Source organism: Pectinophora gossypiella, chromosome 1 (assembly GCF_024362695.1).
Source record: "Pectinophora gossypiella chromosome 1, ilPecGoss1.1, whole genome shotgun sequence".
Taxonomy (NCBI): domain Eukaryota; kingdom Metazoa; phylum Arthropoda; class Insecta; order Lepidoptera; family Gelechiidae; genus Pectinophora; species Pectinophora gossypiella.
The window spans coordinates 18,553,512-18,571,301 of NC_065404.1; the positions used below are offsets into that span (position 1 = coordinate 18,553,512).

Consider the following 17,790-nt stretch of genomic DNA (forward strand, 5'->3'; position numbering starts at 1 on the left):
GGCGTGGCTCCATGTATATTCATGCCGCGAAATGGAGCGCCGCCGCCGCCGCCGCCCGCAGCCGACACTTCATAAAAAATATATTTGATGGCTTCAAGAACACTCAACACTTGTGTATGTAAAGTCAACGAAAGGCTGGCACAGTCAGAGAACAATGCGCATGGCAGCGGCACCGTGCCGGGGGCCACAGTCACGGTGACAGCCACGTGACTGCTTCCCCTTCACGCAGCCATGGCTTGCCTTAAATAACAGTTATTCAATTAACGGGCGATCGATACACCGGAGCGGGAACTGACAGGGCGCTGTACCGGCTGATTGCAGACGGAGCGGACCACACCCCGCGTACAAAGCTACATACTGTTCATGCCAACACTTATCACACAGCACAACCTACACATCGCCCCTTACCACAATCAAACCCTAATTCGGGGCTAGAACAAAGGATATTGCAGTAACGAAGCGAGGCGGCGAGCTGAAACAGCTTCAGACCTATTTTTATGCAAAGTTTGTGCAGCCTCGCGCCTCGAGCATATTCACGCCGAGCACAATGTGACATCGCAGCCGACAGCCCGCGCTACTGAATATACACCACGCCGCCCGCCGGACCACCGCCATTTTGTTTTAATAAATCTTTGTAAATGTAACAACACAACACCTGCACGGAATGCCGCTCGCACGTATCGCCCCGGGCGTAATAACTTTTCGCTCGCAATAACAGGAACATACAAAACCTCATTTTATTTATCCGCACATATTTTGACGTGCGCGGTTATCATCAAAAATAAAAGGCGATACGTCGCGGGAAGTATCAATCACTCGACAAAACATCGGTGGCGCCCGCGCCGGCCGCGTCGCCCCACTCGCCGGCGGTCGGACGCGGTCGGTCGCTAAAAACAGCTCTCAATAAATCATCCCATTTATCATCCCGCCGATTCCGAAACAGAAAAACGAAAGCTAAGTACGATTAAAACTGAGCGGTTTCGAAGCTAACGAGGCTTACCGTGATGGATGTAGTGGCTCGCGGGCCGCGCCGAGCGGCGCGCCGAGCGGCGCGGCCGCGTCACACGCCGCCCCCTGGAGTAAAGGCGATTAGCAGCAGATCCGTTCCAATGTTTTCATTCCTCTCGTCTCGACTGTAACATCCCCGTAGACAGTCGCCGGTCGCCGCGCTTTGATCACAAAAGAGAAATTGTATTTATATGTTCAGTAAAGACGTATTATTATTAGGCCATGATCGTTTCGTTTCCTTTGATCGCTCCATCTTGTGTGTGACACTTTTATTACATATTGCCGGCACTCAGTCCCCGCGCACCCCCCACACCTCACCCCCCAATATTCTGTAACTCTCTACATTCTTTGATTGCTATAGTTATGATCCTTAAATCTTTCATTAATTCACAAACTTAGGACCCAAATTTAGGCTTTGTAATCCCTGACGGAATTTCCAGAGCCACGAGTCTTTCTAAGTTATTCAATCATGTCATAAAGAAATATTTAATTAAAGATCCATGAAAGAAATATGGTCGGAATATACACGCTCATGCGTGCAGGCGAGCGAATAAAACACTATCAGTAAAGTACCAGGAACACGCGGAAAAATGTGTTGAGATCCGCTAGATTGAGCAGAATAATGGCGCGACTCCATTACTGGCCGGTCCGGTCCGGGCCAGTCCGGACCGGGCGGCGCCGGGCCGGCCGCTACCTGCCCAAAGGTAATGCTCGCGGCGAATAATGGACGGAATAATTTAGCGCCGGATACAGGCCGTGTGCTGGTAATATACGTCGTCAGCGCCACAGGCCGCGCGCACTCTTCTTGTTAAAGGCCGTATTACATTACGCGATCCAGCGGGCACAATGTGGTGGCATCGAGCGCTGCCATAATACATCGGGTGGGCGGGGCCACGATTTCGTCATACATTAAATACTATCGAGCGCGATCAATCGCATATTGTAATAAGGCCTTAACTTATATTCACTACATCAGCTGTAAGTTAGAAGAAATGGCATTGTATCTGATATCTTTACTTATGTTACTGCTGCCGCTACGTCAGGCAAGCTGGTGGTTGCGTCTCCTCGCCGCGTCACGTTCACACACTCGGCCCCCCGTGCGACTCACTTGTTCTGCAATCACACACTCGCTGCGAGCTCGCCCGGGTGAACGCCGGCATTCAAATGAATTAATTAAAATTAAATAACTCTAATGAATATATCATGCAGATACGATTTACATACTAACGGGGTGAGAGTATTGCAGACGGGTGCGTGCTTAGATTATAATAAAAATCTTTTTGCATTGTTTATGACGTACACACTACTAACTTATGACCATGTTGTAGACAAAACTACATGTAGATTCATACGTGACTGCATATTCCGATAGGTTCAGTGTTTTACATTTATATAAATCGATATATCCAGTAAGTTTTACTTGAACGCAGCCTGCCCGACCACTCTACAGGCAAGGCCTGCCACTAACCTGATATCGCATCATCTCGCACAGGAGTCACGCAGTCAGGTCTTCTCTTCTTCTATCGTATAGATTGTAAGGTGGATTACCAACCTCATCAACCCTGGTGTCAGGGTTACTATTGAGCCGCCAAAAGCCCCTGACATGACTTATTTACATCAGTAAGTAGCAACCGGGACTAACGGCTTAACGTGCCTTCCGAAGCACGAGCACGAAAGAAATCATCTTACTTTTGGACAATCAGGCGATCAACGTGCAATATCCTGACCAAACTAGGGACCACAATGTGACTTTTGCGATTTGTCCCCACCGGAACTCGAGCCCGGGACCTGCGGAACGTGAGCAAATCGCTCAGCCACTGGACCACGCAGTCCAGTAATAGAGCTACTTTCATTAACCCTCATTCGCTTAATAGAACCTCATTCAAACTGATCTCGGTTCAAATAAACACACACAGCTATCTACTTCACTGAAGTTACTCAATATATCAATTTAGTTAACTTCATCGCCGAAGAAACGTATTCTTATGAGAAAACTTTACTGTATTCGCAACATTTTATGACATTCATTCGTTTCGGTTTATACAAGCTCCATAAAATAAACGGATACCGAAGGGCAACGACTAATACACAGAGCTGTGCATTATGTTACATTAACATTTGAGAAATCTGTTACACTGAACACGATACACGTCCTCCGGGCGGCAGCACGAGTGGACGAGGCGCCACCAACTGCGAGGTCCATGTAACGCCGCAATATGATTACATTGCAAAGATCAACTACTGGCCAGCGTACACAGATTATTATAGTAATAGTTAATTGTACCTGCATTAAGCAACTACCAAGGTGCGACTTCTTCGTGTCGAATATATATTATACTTATACATTCTTGCCGACAATGTTGTTTTATAAGTTAAAATAAATTCAAACTACATCAAACTACACTTAACACCGCCGCGTTCAGATATCCAGCGTTGATTGAAACTCAATAACAGCTCGTCAATGCTCAACTCATGCAAATTGTGATTGTCATTGTTCACAGAATATTAATATTCCCACAACCGTTGAGGAATTACTTCCTTTGTCTGATGTGATTCGAGCCAACTCGGCATCAAAGCCAGCGTCGCGGGCCCATGCGCTGCAGTGGAAAGGCAAATCATGACAAAATATTTCCTCTTCACTTTTATCTCACTGATATTGGATTTTGATAGCGTCTTGTCTCTAAACTGCGAGTCTATCAACCGGCGGGCCCGCGGGGGTAGCGGGGGGCAGCGAGGGGTGTCACTCGTCACCCACACAGCGTACATCTCTTTGTATAAGTGTACAATCCGCACCCGCAAACATGTTACTTGTAATCTCCAGTAATTACATTATAATCTCTACATAATAATACATACATACCTAGTTGTACATCTAACTGTCAAAGAGCATCGAGTGGGTAATGTTTGCGACACTAAAGTGATTAGTTTTCCAACTTCAATAAATTATAGCTAAGTAAATAAGAATAAATAAACTTTATTACCCAGTGATAAATACGGTTTGTGTTACTGAGACAGAAAAATCTTTCTTTTCTTGTTACTTATGATTATGGTTTTCGTTTGTATAGTCGAGGAGATGTAATCTGACGCAAGATTTACTTCTTCTAGCTGAATCATGATGAGTCGTCGCCGTTGTGGGGTGAGTTGGGGGTAAACGTACCACTATTCAACGAGGTGTAACATTCAACACGTCCACGACAATTGATGGTAATGTTCTAACAGAGTAACTTCACTGGTATACTTTAAAACTTCTTGGCAATGAATCCCGATGGCGGTTGGAGACTAACGACGTCCAGCGCACCACCCCCCTCTCTAATAATACTACGTAAGTATAGACGGAAAGTTTACGTTTCGCCCCGCACCGATACCAGCTTGATTACCTCACCCCCTTCACGGGCCACTTTAGTCTTTTTGAGTCGTAAGAAATAAGGAGCGCGCGCGGTCTATATCGCTCGCACGCAAAGGTTAAGCCGGTACACACTGCATCTATGTAGTGTCTGTGTATGGCTATGAGACGTTTGTATGGAGTGCCCCTACCGACCATCAATCACGCGTCCCGCCGACCACGATCACTTATAGAATACCTTTTTTTGGCTTCATTATTATCACGAGATAACTGTCCGTAATTCAGCCCATCACTCGTGTTAATAAATACAACTTCGTGACTTTTACATTTTCCACCTAATAGCTTCGGAACGTCAGAACAAATTTGTTCACTGTTAAGGATAACGAGGTTAAATAAAAGCTTGAACTTTGATTTGTTAACAAATACTGGGAAAGTGTCGTCGCTTTGAATTAGCGTAGATTCAAATACCTACTTCTTGTGTATCTTTCTCCTTCCGAGAAACTATGAAAGGCATACTTGCAATACAAGGAATCAAAATTAAATAGCTATTCAAAATTTTAAATTAAGTAAATTAAATTCATCTTTTATGGTTACGTATACTTTTTTATAATAAAATACCAGATAATTTTTGAATTTGACAGAAAATAAATGTAAAGCTCATGTGAAGCTTACTTTATGTAAAAAAACTTATTACAAGATTAATGATTACCTAAATTATAAAAATGCCTGTTTCTATCAGGGGGCGGCGGATCAAAGCCGGCATCACCCACCATCGCTGCCTGCGCGCAGCAGCCAGCTGACACCTTGGGTTTGCAATGCAAAACCGCCGGTTGCCTATTGTAATATTGTTCAGGCTTACATCGGCTAATTAATGAATAACCTGTTCCAGTGTCCGATGCCGGCACTCGATCGGAGCGCACAATTTATTACTGTACATCCAGATACAGCTCGGGGCGACACGGGCTGGTGGCGGGCGCGGCCGTCGCCGCCGGCGGGGCATTCCTGGTGTCGAGGGGGCGCCAGCTGCGCCATGCGATAGACAATAAGTGACACACGATATGATGCCTTTGTTGTATAAATACTACATGGAGACAACCAAAGGATGTCTGGAAAAGATGGCTAAGTAGCCATAGGACCGCCTATTGTACTTTTCTATTTCTCTTTTGTTTGTAGTTTTGTACATCATGTGTGTACAATAAGAGAGAGAGGTTAGATAAGATGTCATTTTAGGATTAAACAGATGTCTCGCTACTTACTATTATGGAGTGGAACGGTGAGAGATTTCCCAAGTGACTTCAGTACCTACATTGGAAACTATAAGACATCCCACGCAAATCCTTTCACAACGACGGAACCCGTCGTTATAATCATCAAAAACAACGTGGAGGGCACGTGCATTCAGAACATATTTTTCCTTTACATATTTTCCTTCAATGAGCCCACTTCAACAGTCCGTGCGTACTCGCATTATTCCAGCTACTCGTGCGAGTCAGTACTAGTGTTGTCCACAAACCAATGAAAAGTGATGTCATGTGCCAGTGACGTCACGCGGGCCGGGTGTGTGGTGCCCGCGACAACGTGTGCCCGCGGCACACACGATTCAATACACATTTACATACATGCGCTTGTATACACTACGTGCGCTTTATGTCGGCACGGCCTATTAAACTAGCTCAATCCTTGGCTTACGCTCCGGGATACTTAGTACGTTCTCAGCAGGTAATTACAAAGATGGATGCGAGGCGGGGCTGCCCGACGTGAATTAATTTTATAGTCGGCCTTCATATCCCCCGTAAATAATGGACCCTGTATGAATACCGGAGCGAGGAGTCGTGTGTGTACGTGTGTGTGTGTGTGTGTGTTGGCGCGTATCAATCAATGTAATGTGATCACACTCACACTGCCCAATCCTCGCCTGTGTCACACACTATAACTACTATATACCATCGACTGACTTATTGTTTTCAACCAAATACCTACATAAAATGTCCCTCGTCCTTTCTCCTGTTACATAACCACGAATATTTATTATAATTTCACGTCTATACATATTTGAGGGATGTTATTGTTAACCTACCTATACACGTAAATGAGTCGAGTATTACTTGGAGCAAATGGATAACTTTGTTCGCCCCTTGTTCACTTAACCGTGCTACGGCGTAGCGCGCAGCTACGCCAGTTGCTATTTTTATCGTAGCCGCTACGTGGTGTCGTATAGAGGCGTGTTCACAACAAGCTGCACGTTTGCATGCAACATCTCGTTACGATCTGATCTCGTTGCCCCTGGCAACCACCAACGAACCCTAAACATAAACAGGAAACTTAACAGTTTATTTTTTAACATTGTTTTTGTTATCTCAGTTCAATATCTCATTAAACTTTTCCTGCTAAGTACGTTTACTATAACAAAAAGTTGAAAATTCTCGATACAAACAAAGGCGAACGCGCAAATAGTTAAACTCTGGTTTTAATTAAGACGAGAAGAAAGCGAGGCGACTTTTCGTTTAATTTTTAACTTTTTTATTCGCCATCATTAAAAGTTGAAGTGTTTTCAATTAAAAATTCGCAACTACCACGTGCGTAGGCGGCGCCGCCCGGCGGCCGCAATTAACTGCTGACGGATGATGTCGAGCAACAATAATTATTACCTACATCACATCAAATAGAAGATGCCTGGTTTATTCCCTATTTTCAAAAAGTATTTTAGCGATAAGTGGCTTGTAGTCTCCGACAGAATGTCTGTCGAATGAATGTCGTAGCTGCTGGCGTATTGCAGGTACACGTACAGTTGCAGTGGCGTTACCACCGGACGATACAATCTGGACAACACACCTGCGGGGGATGCGGGGGATACGGGGGTGGGGGGGGACTATATAACCGGATTAGTAGTGTGTGGTGCACCGCGGGGACATTACGGCACCAGCTTGTCCCCGGGTGTACTATACACGATGACCTGCAATCGTCGCACACGAACACGACGCCATTGCTCACTAGTCAATTTGATTATATCACCTTTGTAATAAGATTGTAACAAGATAATTTTGGAAGCCAAAGGAAGGTAAAAGAAAGCAAAGGGAAAGCTTTAAGTAGTTAGTTACGATTGTGAAGCAATGTATGCGCCAAGGACACCCACACCATACCAACATACAGTCACACAGTCCATTCACTTCGATCCTGGTTAACTTATTATCAATCACACTACATAATAAAAACACAAAATAATTAGACTTTATCATGGATATGATAGTTACTTAGTAGATAATATAATAATCAGATAGCACGCAGCAGAAAAAGCTGAAATAGGTACTGATTTCAGCGAAGTCATCAGAATAAACAGTGCAATGGCTGGTATATAAGGACGTGCCCTCCGTATACATACGTCTTGCTTATAACCGGCATGATACCCGACTACGGCGAAGCAAAAAGGACGGTTATAAACACTTATCCAGTATTGAGGGAAAATCTAGTTTCATACATTTTTATACATTGTCAAAAGCGTTGCTATCTACACTTGTGGCAGCACCGGTACCTCGCCGGCGGCCATGTTGTTCACTGTCACGGTACGCAACAAATTGCAATTTCATTCGCAGCCGCACGTAATATTGTTATAGCGAACACGTTACTCCATCGATTCATACAGAGCACACTGGGCGTATCGGCTGGCTACATCATTGCGTAGCTATTGCTACGCGGAGTATTGGATGTTGGGCGGGTACATCTAGTGCAAGAAGAATAAAATTCTAATTTGAAGAATAACGATATTTATTAGTTACCTCATAAACTGTAATTCGTCAAACTTTGAGATGAGTAATTTATCCTAGAGACAAGAGTCGACATAAAACATCAGAATTTCCTATAAACTGTTACCTTTCAATAAAATTTTCATTACGCCACTATAACTTACACTTAAATAGCATTATGTTACGAGTAGTTTGTAAACATAATCAGATAGTCCGGCGGAAGTAATAAAATGTCCAGATAAACAATAAGTACAGCGATAATTTGAACAATTAATGCGGATAATGAGAGGTTGAATACATATTATAATCACAGTGTACCTGCTCCGCGTCATACTACATGTATAATCAACAAATGAAACATATCAAACCCCAGCTCCCTCTGTATGAGTTCCATACATATTGTTACTTAAAGGTTGCCTGGAAGAGATTGCTACTTAGCAATAAGGCCGCCTATTGTACTAATTCTATTTCTCTTTTGTTTTGTATTTTGTTTTTTCCTGTTTGTGCAATAAAGTATTTGTTATGTTATGTTATGTTATGTTATATTGCGCGCCCGCACACCGTCATGGCCGATGTAAACAATCCGCGTTATTACTCGTCAAATACTCGTATCAATGGTTAAGGGTTGATGAACTCGTACTGATTGTATTTAACTAGTGATTGGTTATTTCGTAGATTACATTTTCGGATATTTTACGAATAACAGACATAATGGCGTATTGAATCAGTATCCCTATTGGAGAGTGAAGTCACTTCTAGTATTTCCGACCTTCGATAGATAAATTATTATGAAATAACGAAGGTACCATGTTAGTGGACGTTATTACCAGTCCATCCCCTTTAATTTGTTTGTCACTTTAGACAGGGTTGGGCCAAGAGATTAACTTCACAGCCATTTAGGAGATAGTAGATAAAGTTAAGTCATTAACGAGCCCTAGGTAAACACTGTCTCAATTACTGAGGTGTGAGTCGCGCCGCTGCCTCGCGCGGCGCCTCGCCCAGGCTTGCGGAGGCTCGACATCATTACATACTGGCAGGAGGTGATTGCATATGAAGGAGAAGTAATCAATATCCATAATTAAACACACATACCCGCTGATATTAGTCGACTAGATGAACCGAGTGTGGCCGTGCGGGGGGCGCGCGGCCCTTACTCGGTGTGATTGTGTTTAAAGGGACGATAGTACTGGGATTAGTGGAACCTTTTATACCTAGAAACTCGAATCACGGTACCATAGAAGGAAATTCTATCGTAATATTTTTTACCTACAGTTACTTTCGCAAAGTACTTAATATTAATGACTATAAATTAATTTAATATTAACGTCGAGAGCTAACTAGTCCTTACATGTTATATATATATATATATATATATATATATTTAGACCTCCATAGGGCGCGGTGCAGTATGTGAGGGTGCTCGCGTCGCTCCCGCCGCCCCGAGTAGTCCCAACATTTACATACAAGCGCGCGTGAAGCCATCAACTCCATCTACTTACTAAAACCCGCCCGCTCGCTTTCAAACGCTTTCAGAAAGGCCTGTCTCTGAATAATCGAATCCCTTTACAAACGGCATGGGAAGTGACTGCTGATTGATAAACATCACCCTCCCCGCGCCCCGCGCGTTCGCCACCGAGCCAGCGAGCACATGTACGTAACTATTAAAACATGTTTATATTTTTATTTTTTAATAGAAATTAAAACATTATTCTGTGTAAGTTGGGTACGCCGAAACTGTAATGTACATTAGAACTACCTATATAATATAATAAGAGTTAACTAGTTAAGAGAATGTGCAAAATGTGAACCATTTGGCAGTACTAATAAATAATAATAACAAAAATAATAGAACACATATAAATAGGGACATCCACGACTGAAAATGTTAAAAGTCGTCACATCTTTCACATCATTTAGTATAACGAACGTAAAAAATGCAGACTGATAACCCAGTTAATTAGTTCGTCATATTATACAATACATGTTCCCTGGGTCGCATTATAACGTAATTGCCGGGATAAGACAGAATAGTACACCCACCTACTCATAAGTAACACTCCTATCGTCCCTCACTATGAAGCGTTTAATTTATTTTTCTACTCCTCTACTTTAATCTGGCATTTAAATAACCAAAAAGTCTAATATAAGTACATACATAATTAAACTCTTTGAAAAAGTGTACGCTCTATGGCCTATAAAAGCATTGTTTACAAAGTGTAACTGTACTATAATGTCGCCAAAAAAGCATTGTTGTTGTTTTTTTTTTTTTTTTTTTTTTGACCTGGAAACTGGCACCTTTACTTTGTTTGGTGCCATAGATATACTATAAAAAAAAAGTATACATTTGCCGCCATTTTCCCGCGCGTTGGAAAATAATTTTTGTTTCATTTAAAATTACGTCGTCGTAGAAAAAGTATTGTATGCAACGTTGTATAACTAGGTCAAAAAATGCTCGTGGCGTCTCTTATTGCGATGTTCGCCAAGGCTCACATCGCAACTCACGCCACTCGCATTTTTTGACCCTTCTTATACAACTGTTGCATAAAATACTATAGTAGGTTAGTCGCCTTACTCTAATGTTCCATACTAAAACAGATGACTTATATCTGTGTGCGTGTGTGTGTATGTGTGTAACTGTGGTATATAGCTGTATAGAATGGTGGCAGTAGTCGGCGCTAGCAGTGCTTCTTGATATTGTGTCGCTGCTGATATTATCACTGATCCGTGACGTCATCTGATACATGCATATTTAGTCCTGCGACTACCTACTACTCCTAGAACAGCTTCATGACTACTTATACTGATATCAATCGCAACAGTATTACTACTTATGAACATATTTGTTATACTTCAATTGGATAAGTTAGGATTACACATCTTTTGTTAAGTTAGTGTTGGTAATGAAAAAACTAGACGTGCAAGGTAAAGCTCTTCGTACGCGAGCTAATAGCTTGTTACAACTACACGTATCGAAGTCTATTTATATCAAATAATCCTTAGCTCTGCAGCCGCGACCTCCAGCGAGATCTTTTAATGTTGTTTGTTGGTACTGTGTGTGTGTGTGTGTGTGTCGGTGCATTAGTTGCAGCCGGATAATTCCCCGACACACCGTGACAGCCCGATTGGCCCATTACTAATTCCGCTGTTTGAAAAGCTGCTTCAATCCAACCGTAGGGATCAGCCGCGGTCAGCCGTGTGATAAAAGTTGGTCATTCACTCCACCGCGTGTGGTGTGTGAGCCGTGATGTGCTCGGGGTCAACAACCGTCGGCGGCTGGAACCTCGCCAGCCGGTGTTTGTTTCCTACACTACATCCGAATCTCTTCCGTGAGGGTACGAGCATGTTATTGCCTTAACTCCGGTCTGAGAGCCAATCGTTTAAGCTGGCAGTCCCCCCCGCGCCCCGCGCCCCTCTCTCTGCGGCCGGCATGGTGGCAACGTGCGCAGAATACCGCCGGCAGGGTCGCGGCTACACTGTGCATTCACTCCCCGAGCGATCGCAGAACACGCGCGCGCGACGATTTATAATCGTTTCCAATGAACGATGAATAATGATACTTCTTTCACAAATAAATCTTGCGTCACAAGTAAATCTATGAATGGAACGTTGCACGTGTCTGACGGAACTTAGTGCAGCAAGTTCATCGTTATTCATTTTGATGTATGCATCGCGATGCGACTTGAATCAGAATTACAACGGCATCCATGGTCTAGTAGTTAAACCGTTAGTCTCTCTAAAATCTGTTTGTTCCTAGTTTGTTTAGGACGTTACTGCTCGCTGATGGCCCGATTGCCTGAAAGTACGAAAGTAAGATGATTCGTGCTTCGGAGGGCACGTGGAGCAGTCGGTCCAGGCGACTATTTACTTCAATAATTATGTAGTCGTACATGAGTCATATCAGCATATTAACCAGGACATCATGGTTAATGAGGTCGAACTTGGCCTCACAACCCATGGGGAAGAAGAATGCTGGATTAAAACGAGCAGTGTGTAGTGTGCCCGCGCGGGGTGCGTGGCGGGGTGCGGGGAGGCGGCGGGCGTGAGCTCGTGGCACGGACGTGAGCGGGCCCGCGCGCCCGCCCCGCTCGACGCCGCCTGCGTGTCCCCGCGGCCGTCACCGGCTCATTTCCGCCGCGCGCGGTTTATTACCGATTTATATTTCCCAAGCTGCCAGTTAAATACCTCGTTATTATTAGCAACCCTCAATTAGGTCGAAGGTCAAACCCATGAACACCGAGTCGACACTACATGATATTTCGACTGTATCACTGAAAACGTATTTTCTAATGAGAAATGAGCTACAACGAATGACACGGAACGTAACAAAGATAAACGTACACGTTTTACGACGATCCCTGCACCGAGGACATCGCCGGGACCAGGTCACCTACACACACACACACACAGCCACTATCAGTACAGCAGCATGTAAGCCCCGGCAGTCGTATCGTGCTCTAATTGTGACGGCGGCGGTGTCATAAAAAATGTAGCGGTGTTGGAGTCCTGCTGAGATTTTACGAGTGCGGCTCTGATGGCGGATGTTGTCCCACAGTACAGGCTGTGACCGCTGGTCTACGCCGAGATGACTACTGGAGCGGTCGAGGCTTTGTGCTGTGATGCAGTGGATTGATTTATATTGATACTTGATGATATTTTTATGTGGAAATGTCAAAACAGAAACTTGACGACTTATAGTTATTGGTTCACCAATAGATATTATAAATTAACGTTATAATAGAGAAAAGAAATAAGTAACTAGGTAATTATTAACATTACTACTGGAGCACATTACTATTATTTCATAAAAAGAAACCAATAGCCCACTTGGTTGCTGCGATATATTATTTTATGTGACGTAATGTTGACGGATGCGGCAAAATGAGGCGAAAATTACCGTTGTCACCACCGCGAGAAAACGATAGAAAACTTTTAAATTGAACGACGGTCAAAACGTGATTAAGATCAAAAACCTATTCAAATTCAGTAGAATAGATAAAAGTTGGACCCTCTAGATTGCATGTCCGCCACTTGGTGGTCAAAGCTCAAAACTAAAGCTTTGTAATATACGTACAGTATTCTACTAAATCGCATTTAAAATCCGTCTAATGCAATTAAGCAATTAGCTGTTGTTATTAGTTTTAACGACGTTTTTTTTTGTTTTTTTTTTTTGACGTGACTTATTGTAGATTTGCCGCAGATGGCATTAACTACTTGGCCGGACAAATGGGGAGCGCTGAAGGCTCTCACCCGGTACAACGTTTAAGACAACAGGCCTGAGGGTGCCCAGTTGGGCGCGAACCTCGGCTCAGGGCGTCGTCTGAGAGGAAAAATATTTGAAAGAATTAATCGACCCTAGTGGGTCGATAGCGATAAGCGCTGAATGAGGGAAATCGTCGACCACGCCGGCGGGGTCGGTATCGGGGACCTGAAGTGTTTGGTGTCGCGAGCTGATTGGCTGCCTCTATGGCTAGAGTTTTAACGACGGCCGTCATGTAGGACAAAGGATACGTAAGTGTTTGTTTCTATGAGAAATTAGATTAGCATGGGACAAGCCGCCGCGTGGAGTGAGGAGGGGGGCTGCAGGGGTCTGATGCTGAGCTTGACGTGGCATTGGGTTGTAGCTAAAATTTGAATTATTCTCTTAAAACATTATCAACTTTTTGCCTCTTTATTTCGTTAACCTCTCATCTGCCGGAACGCGGATCTCGACCAGATACAATGTAAAATCTATTGTGTCTGGTATCTCGGCAGATGAGAGGTTAAATCTGAATCTCTACCTCGCGATGTGGGAGTAACACTAATTACATCAACAGGGATCGAGAGTAGAGTTGCTCAGTGCATGCAATCAACATCAATATAATGACGCACGTGTCTGTTGAGATCACTTGCTGCGAACAATGGAGCCGCGTGAGAGCCGCGAGGCGTTGCATAATGTTGCATACAATGCACACCGACTGAACCTCGCCCGACACATACACTTGCGTTAACTTGCATTGTAATAGACAGAGGCAGAAGTAAACATAAATGATTTTAAACTCTACATCTATGACACGTCAGGGGTGAAAGTCAGGTAATTGTTGGATTTCCTTTTCACTTTTTCAACATTTCTGGCGAAGAGTATATACTACCTACCAAAAACATTTTGTAAAAAACTAGCCAAGTCTCGATGGAGCTGCTTTTTATCTTTAAAAATTAATGAAATCTAGATAAAAAAATTGTGCCAAGTCTGTTTCCTTACTGCGATTTATTTATTATTATAGTTAATGTTGTGTGACTTGGCCGTTGAAGGGTGTACAAAACCAGGAGCTCCATAACACCATTGCACCAACTTTCTTTTGCGCTTAACTTCAGAACTAAATGACCTACAAACTTTAAATTTTGGATTTTAAGTATGTGATTATAGCTTACTGGATGACGAAACTTTCTGCGTTTTGACCTTATACAGAGGTGCTCAAATAGGGGCCTGAAAATGCGCGAAATGGTTCCAATAAAAGATGGTACGACGTGTTTGCTTCGTGCTCGACTTGGCGGGGGCACTGCCGTGCCCCCCGATAACACACCTATGCCTACCACTTCAGGGATGTAGACATGATGCTATTTTATATGATACTATCCGTTTTTTCCGACGCCCTGTGGAGATGCTTGGTAACAGGAATATCATTTCGAAACGTTTGATAAAATAAACATAATAAGAATAAAATAAATCCCCTGCAAGTTTGGTCTATTCTCAAGAATCACTTTACATGAGGGTTTTAATGTTACGATCAGTTTAATAGAGTATACGGTGAACATTGTAGTGTGACCAAACTGTGTGGGATGCCAGTTACATGTGTGAAACGCTACAATGTGTAGCTCTCAGGCGAGCCATGGCCGCGCTGTCGACTATCATATAAAAGACATCAACGAATACTATTATTTACTATTTATTCAGCTATTTTTTCGGACTCATTCAACTTTGGAATGAATAACAATTTCTTGACTGCATCGTTAATATCAGGTGAAGTGGTTGCCAAAATAAAACAATTCAGTGCAAACCGTAAGTTTTTTTACATTGAATGCCATAGTCAACAGTTGTTTTTTACACTTTGCTTGAAATTGTCAACAAAGATAAGAAATATATTTAGTCAAAGTATCGATTGCAGATACATAATCAGAGGAAATGTTTATTACTTTGATTCTAAAACGGTTCATGAATGCAAAGAAATAGCCATAGGTTGGCTATTACATTTAACTATGACGAAACTGAAAATTTATTACACCCTGTTAGATAATAAGATTTGTTTAAATCCGTACTTCACACACATACATACGTGCACACAAATACTCTCACACGCACATGCACACCTTCACACGCTCATACTTACATACGTAGTAGCTTGAACAATTTAAATTTATTATAATAATGTCCATAATTTTTTATTTTCTTTTTTTCACCTCATTGTTAAATTATATTTATTTAAAAAATATATAGATAATAATTGTGTTAGAACTCCGCACAAGTTAAGAATAATTGTACCTATTGTAAGTGCCAGCAGTGTTTTAAAATTGTTAATCTTCTAGCATTATCATATAATTGTACCAATTAGTTTTTAAGTTGTTTGGAACAATAAATACATTTTTATATTATTTTTTAAAAGAAGATACTTGAAATAAATAAATAAAAATAATTTACTGCAGACGATATTCATCGATATTGTGTTAGTTACATTTATTTTTTTACTTTTATTATCTTCAAATTTGAGTACAAGCTTCATTAATGAGCTCATAATAATTCCTCCGCAAGTTTGGTTACCGCTATGAGACATTCGTATTAATTACACATCTGTCCTGGTGGAGCCGTCACGTCGTGACGTCACGCGTGCCGCTGCTAATTGTTATTAATGACGTCGCGATCATGGAGCCATTAACATCTCGTTGATATCTGATTGCGATCAATCATACGTAGTTTCCCTCGCGGGCCTCGAACCCGGACCCGCGCCTGTCATCAATAACGTCGCGTCCAGCCTCCGACGCGACGCCACCCCACGTCCGCACACCGCTACCATACCTCGTTGTAACATTATACTACATTCAACCAATTGTGCCAATTACACTATCCATCAAATAATCGTGTGTCAGGACACTCCCTCGCGAATATTCAAGGAACAAAACCTACTTCTATTTCCTTATTACTATTGTTATAATCAAATCTTGTAATTACTTCGACCAGGAGTCTCTTCTAAATGTGTCCAATCTCTAAGTTTGTATTAGCAATACGCGCGGCGAGTTATGTCACTGTGAGAGCAATGCGAGCGAGCGGCGATTGACTTACACCGCGCGCTCACTGCCGCCCGCCGCCACACTGGCCTATGATCATTTGTTATTGTTATAATGTACTTGTCCATAATATTTTTTTCAATATCACTAATCAACATAGATATTTTCATCTACCTAGCTCTTCAACCGTGACTGCTTTAAAGGTTTCACTCATATCTAAATTAATTGTACTGTAATTTATTTAATTTTAGGTACGATAAAAGCCGTCCGCAGACAATAAATATTACATGCACCCACCTCGAGCGGTGCCGGCTCTCCAGCTAGCCCGATATATTATTCACTCGACGACACTATCGTACATTTCCCAAAATTCACCATATCACAGTATCGAGAGCACTTCACGTCACACCTGTCTCGCTGCACAAAACGGTAATGTCGACGAGGACAAATTGAATTCTATCGAGAGGCAAACTCTAACGCGACGAGCGAAGCGAGCGCAGCGAAGGGCGCGGGGCGGAGCGGGCGCAGCGACGCGAGCTCCGGGCGCCTGCAGCCGCGCGACTGCCGCCGCCGCCGCCGCGCGACGTCGGCCGGGGCCCGCCGTGCGTCGCGCTTGCTAATTGATAACGTGTTTAGAGACACCTCGCGAGATGTTCGCTTTGTCAAGTATTTATCTACTGCCTTACTTCGTATGACCTACCGGCAGAGAGCGACCTCCCCCAGTCCATGCATCAGGGCACCCCGCCGCCGGGCCAGTGGCGGGGACGGGGGCGGGGCGGTGTACCGCGGCCGCTGCGGCCGGAACTCATGCGGTCGAAGTGTTTTATTGCACTCGGGACCTCGTGACTGAGGTGGCGAGCGTGACACCGACTTTTATGCGGTCTCTCCAGGACGGCCCGTTGTCACGTAGGTGACGCGGCCGCGCCGGCCGGGCGGTGGCCCGCCCTGTCCACCGTCGTCGCAACCACTTTTATTTAGAACGAGTTGGTTCCACAAACGGTTATATTAGCCGCGCGGGTGGAGCCGGGCGAGGCGGGTGGAACTGCGCCATTTGATTTTCTCGAGACGGAGATCATATTACCGGCCTTTGTCCGACTCGAGAATTCGAGATCAAAAGGAATATTATGCATCGCAGGCTCCGGTGGACTGGAAAGTCTAGAATAATGTCCCATTATGCAAATTTGCCATTTTGCGCACACAAAGGATATAAATAGTAAAAGGACGGAGCTTTCATTACAGAAATCCCTGAGTTGGCGGGTCGCGCGGTAAATTATAAAACAACACAGGGCCCGCCCGCGCCCACGGCGCAGCCGCGTGTACAGCCGCGCGGCGAGCGGCGCGGCGAACACACGCGAATATTACCACTTGGAATAAAATTACCTATCAAGGCAAATACATTTCTTTAAATGTTTTATTTCCCGTGTGGTACTGAGGCTAGCTCTA

The 17,790-nt window shown here is 43.5% G+C and overlaps 1 protein-coding gene across 2 annotated transcripts in view; it reads right to left on the reverse strand.

Moving 5' to 3' along the window:
• The window catches only part of LOC126370191 (neuroligin-1-like), a 48,890-nt gene extending 31,993 nt beyond the window's left edge, over positions 1-16,897 (reverse strand). For both annotated transcript variants that reach the window (XM_050014952.1, XM_050014961.1), the window contains exon 1: positions 16,645-16,897. The gene's annotated coding sequence lies outside the window, so the exon portion shown is untranslated. The remainder of the gene's footprint in view (positions 1-16,644) is intronic.
• Positions 16,898-17,790: the final 893 nt, after the last annotated feature.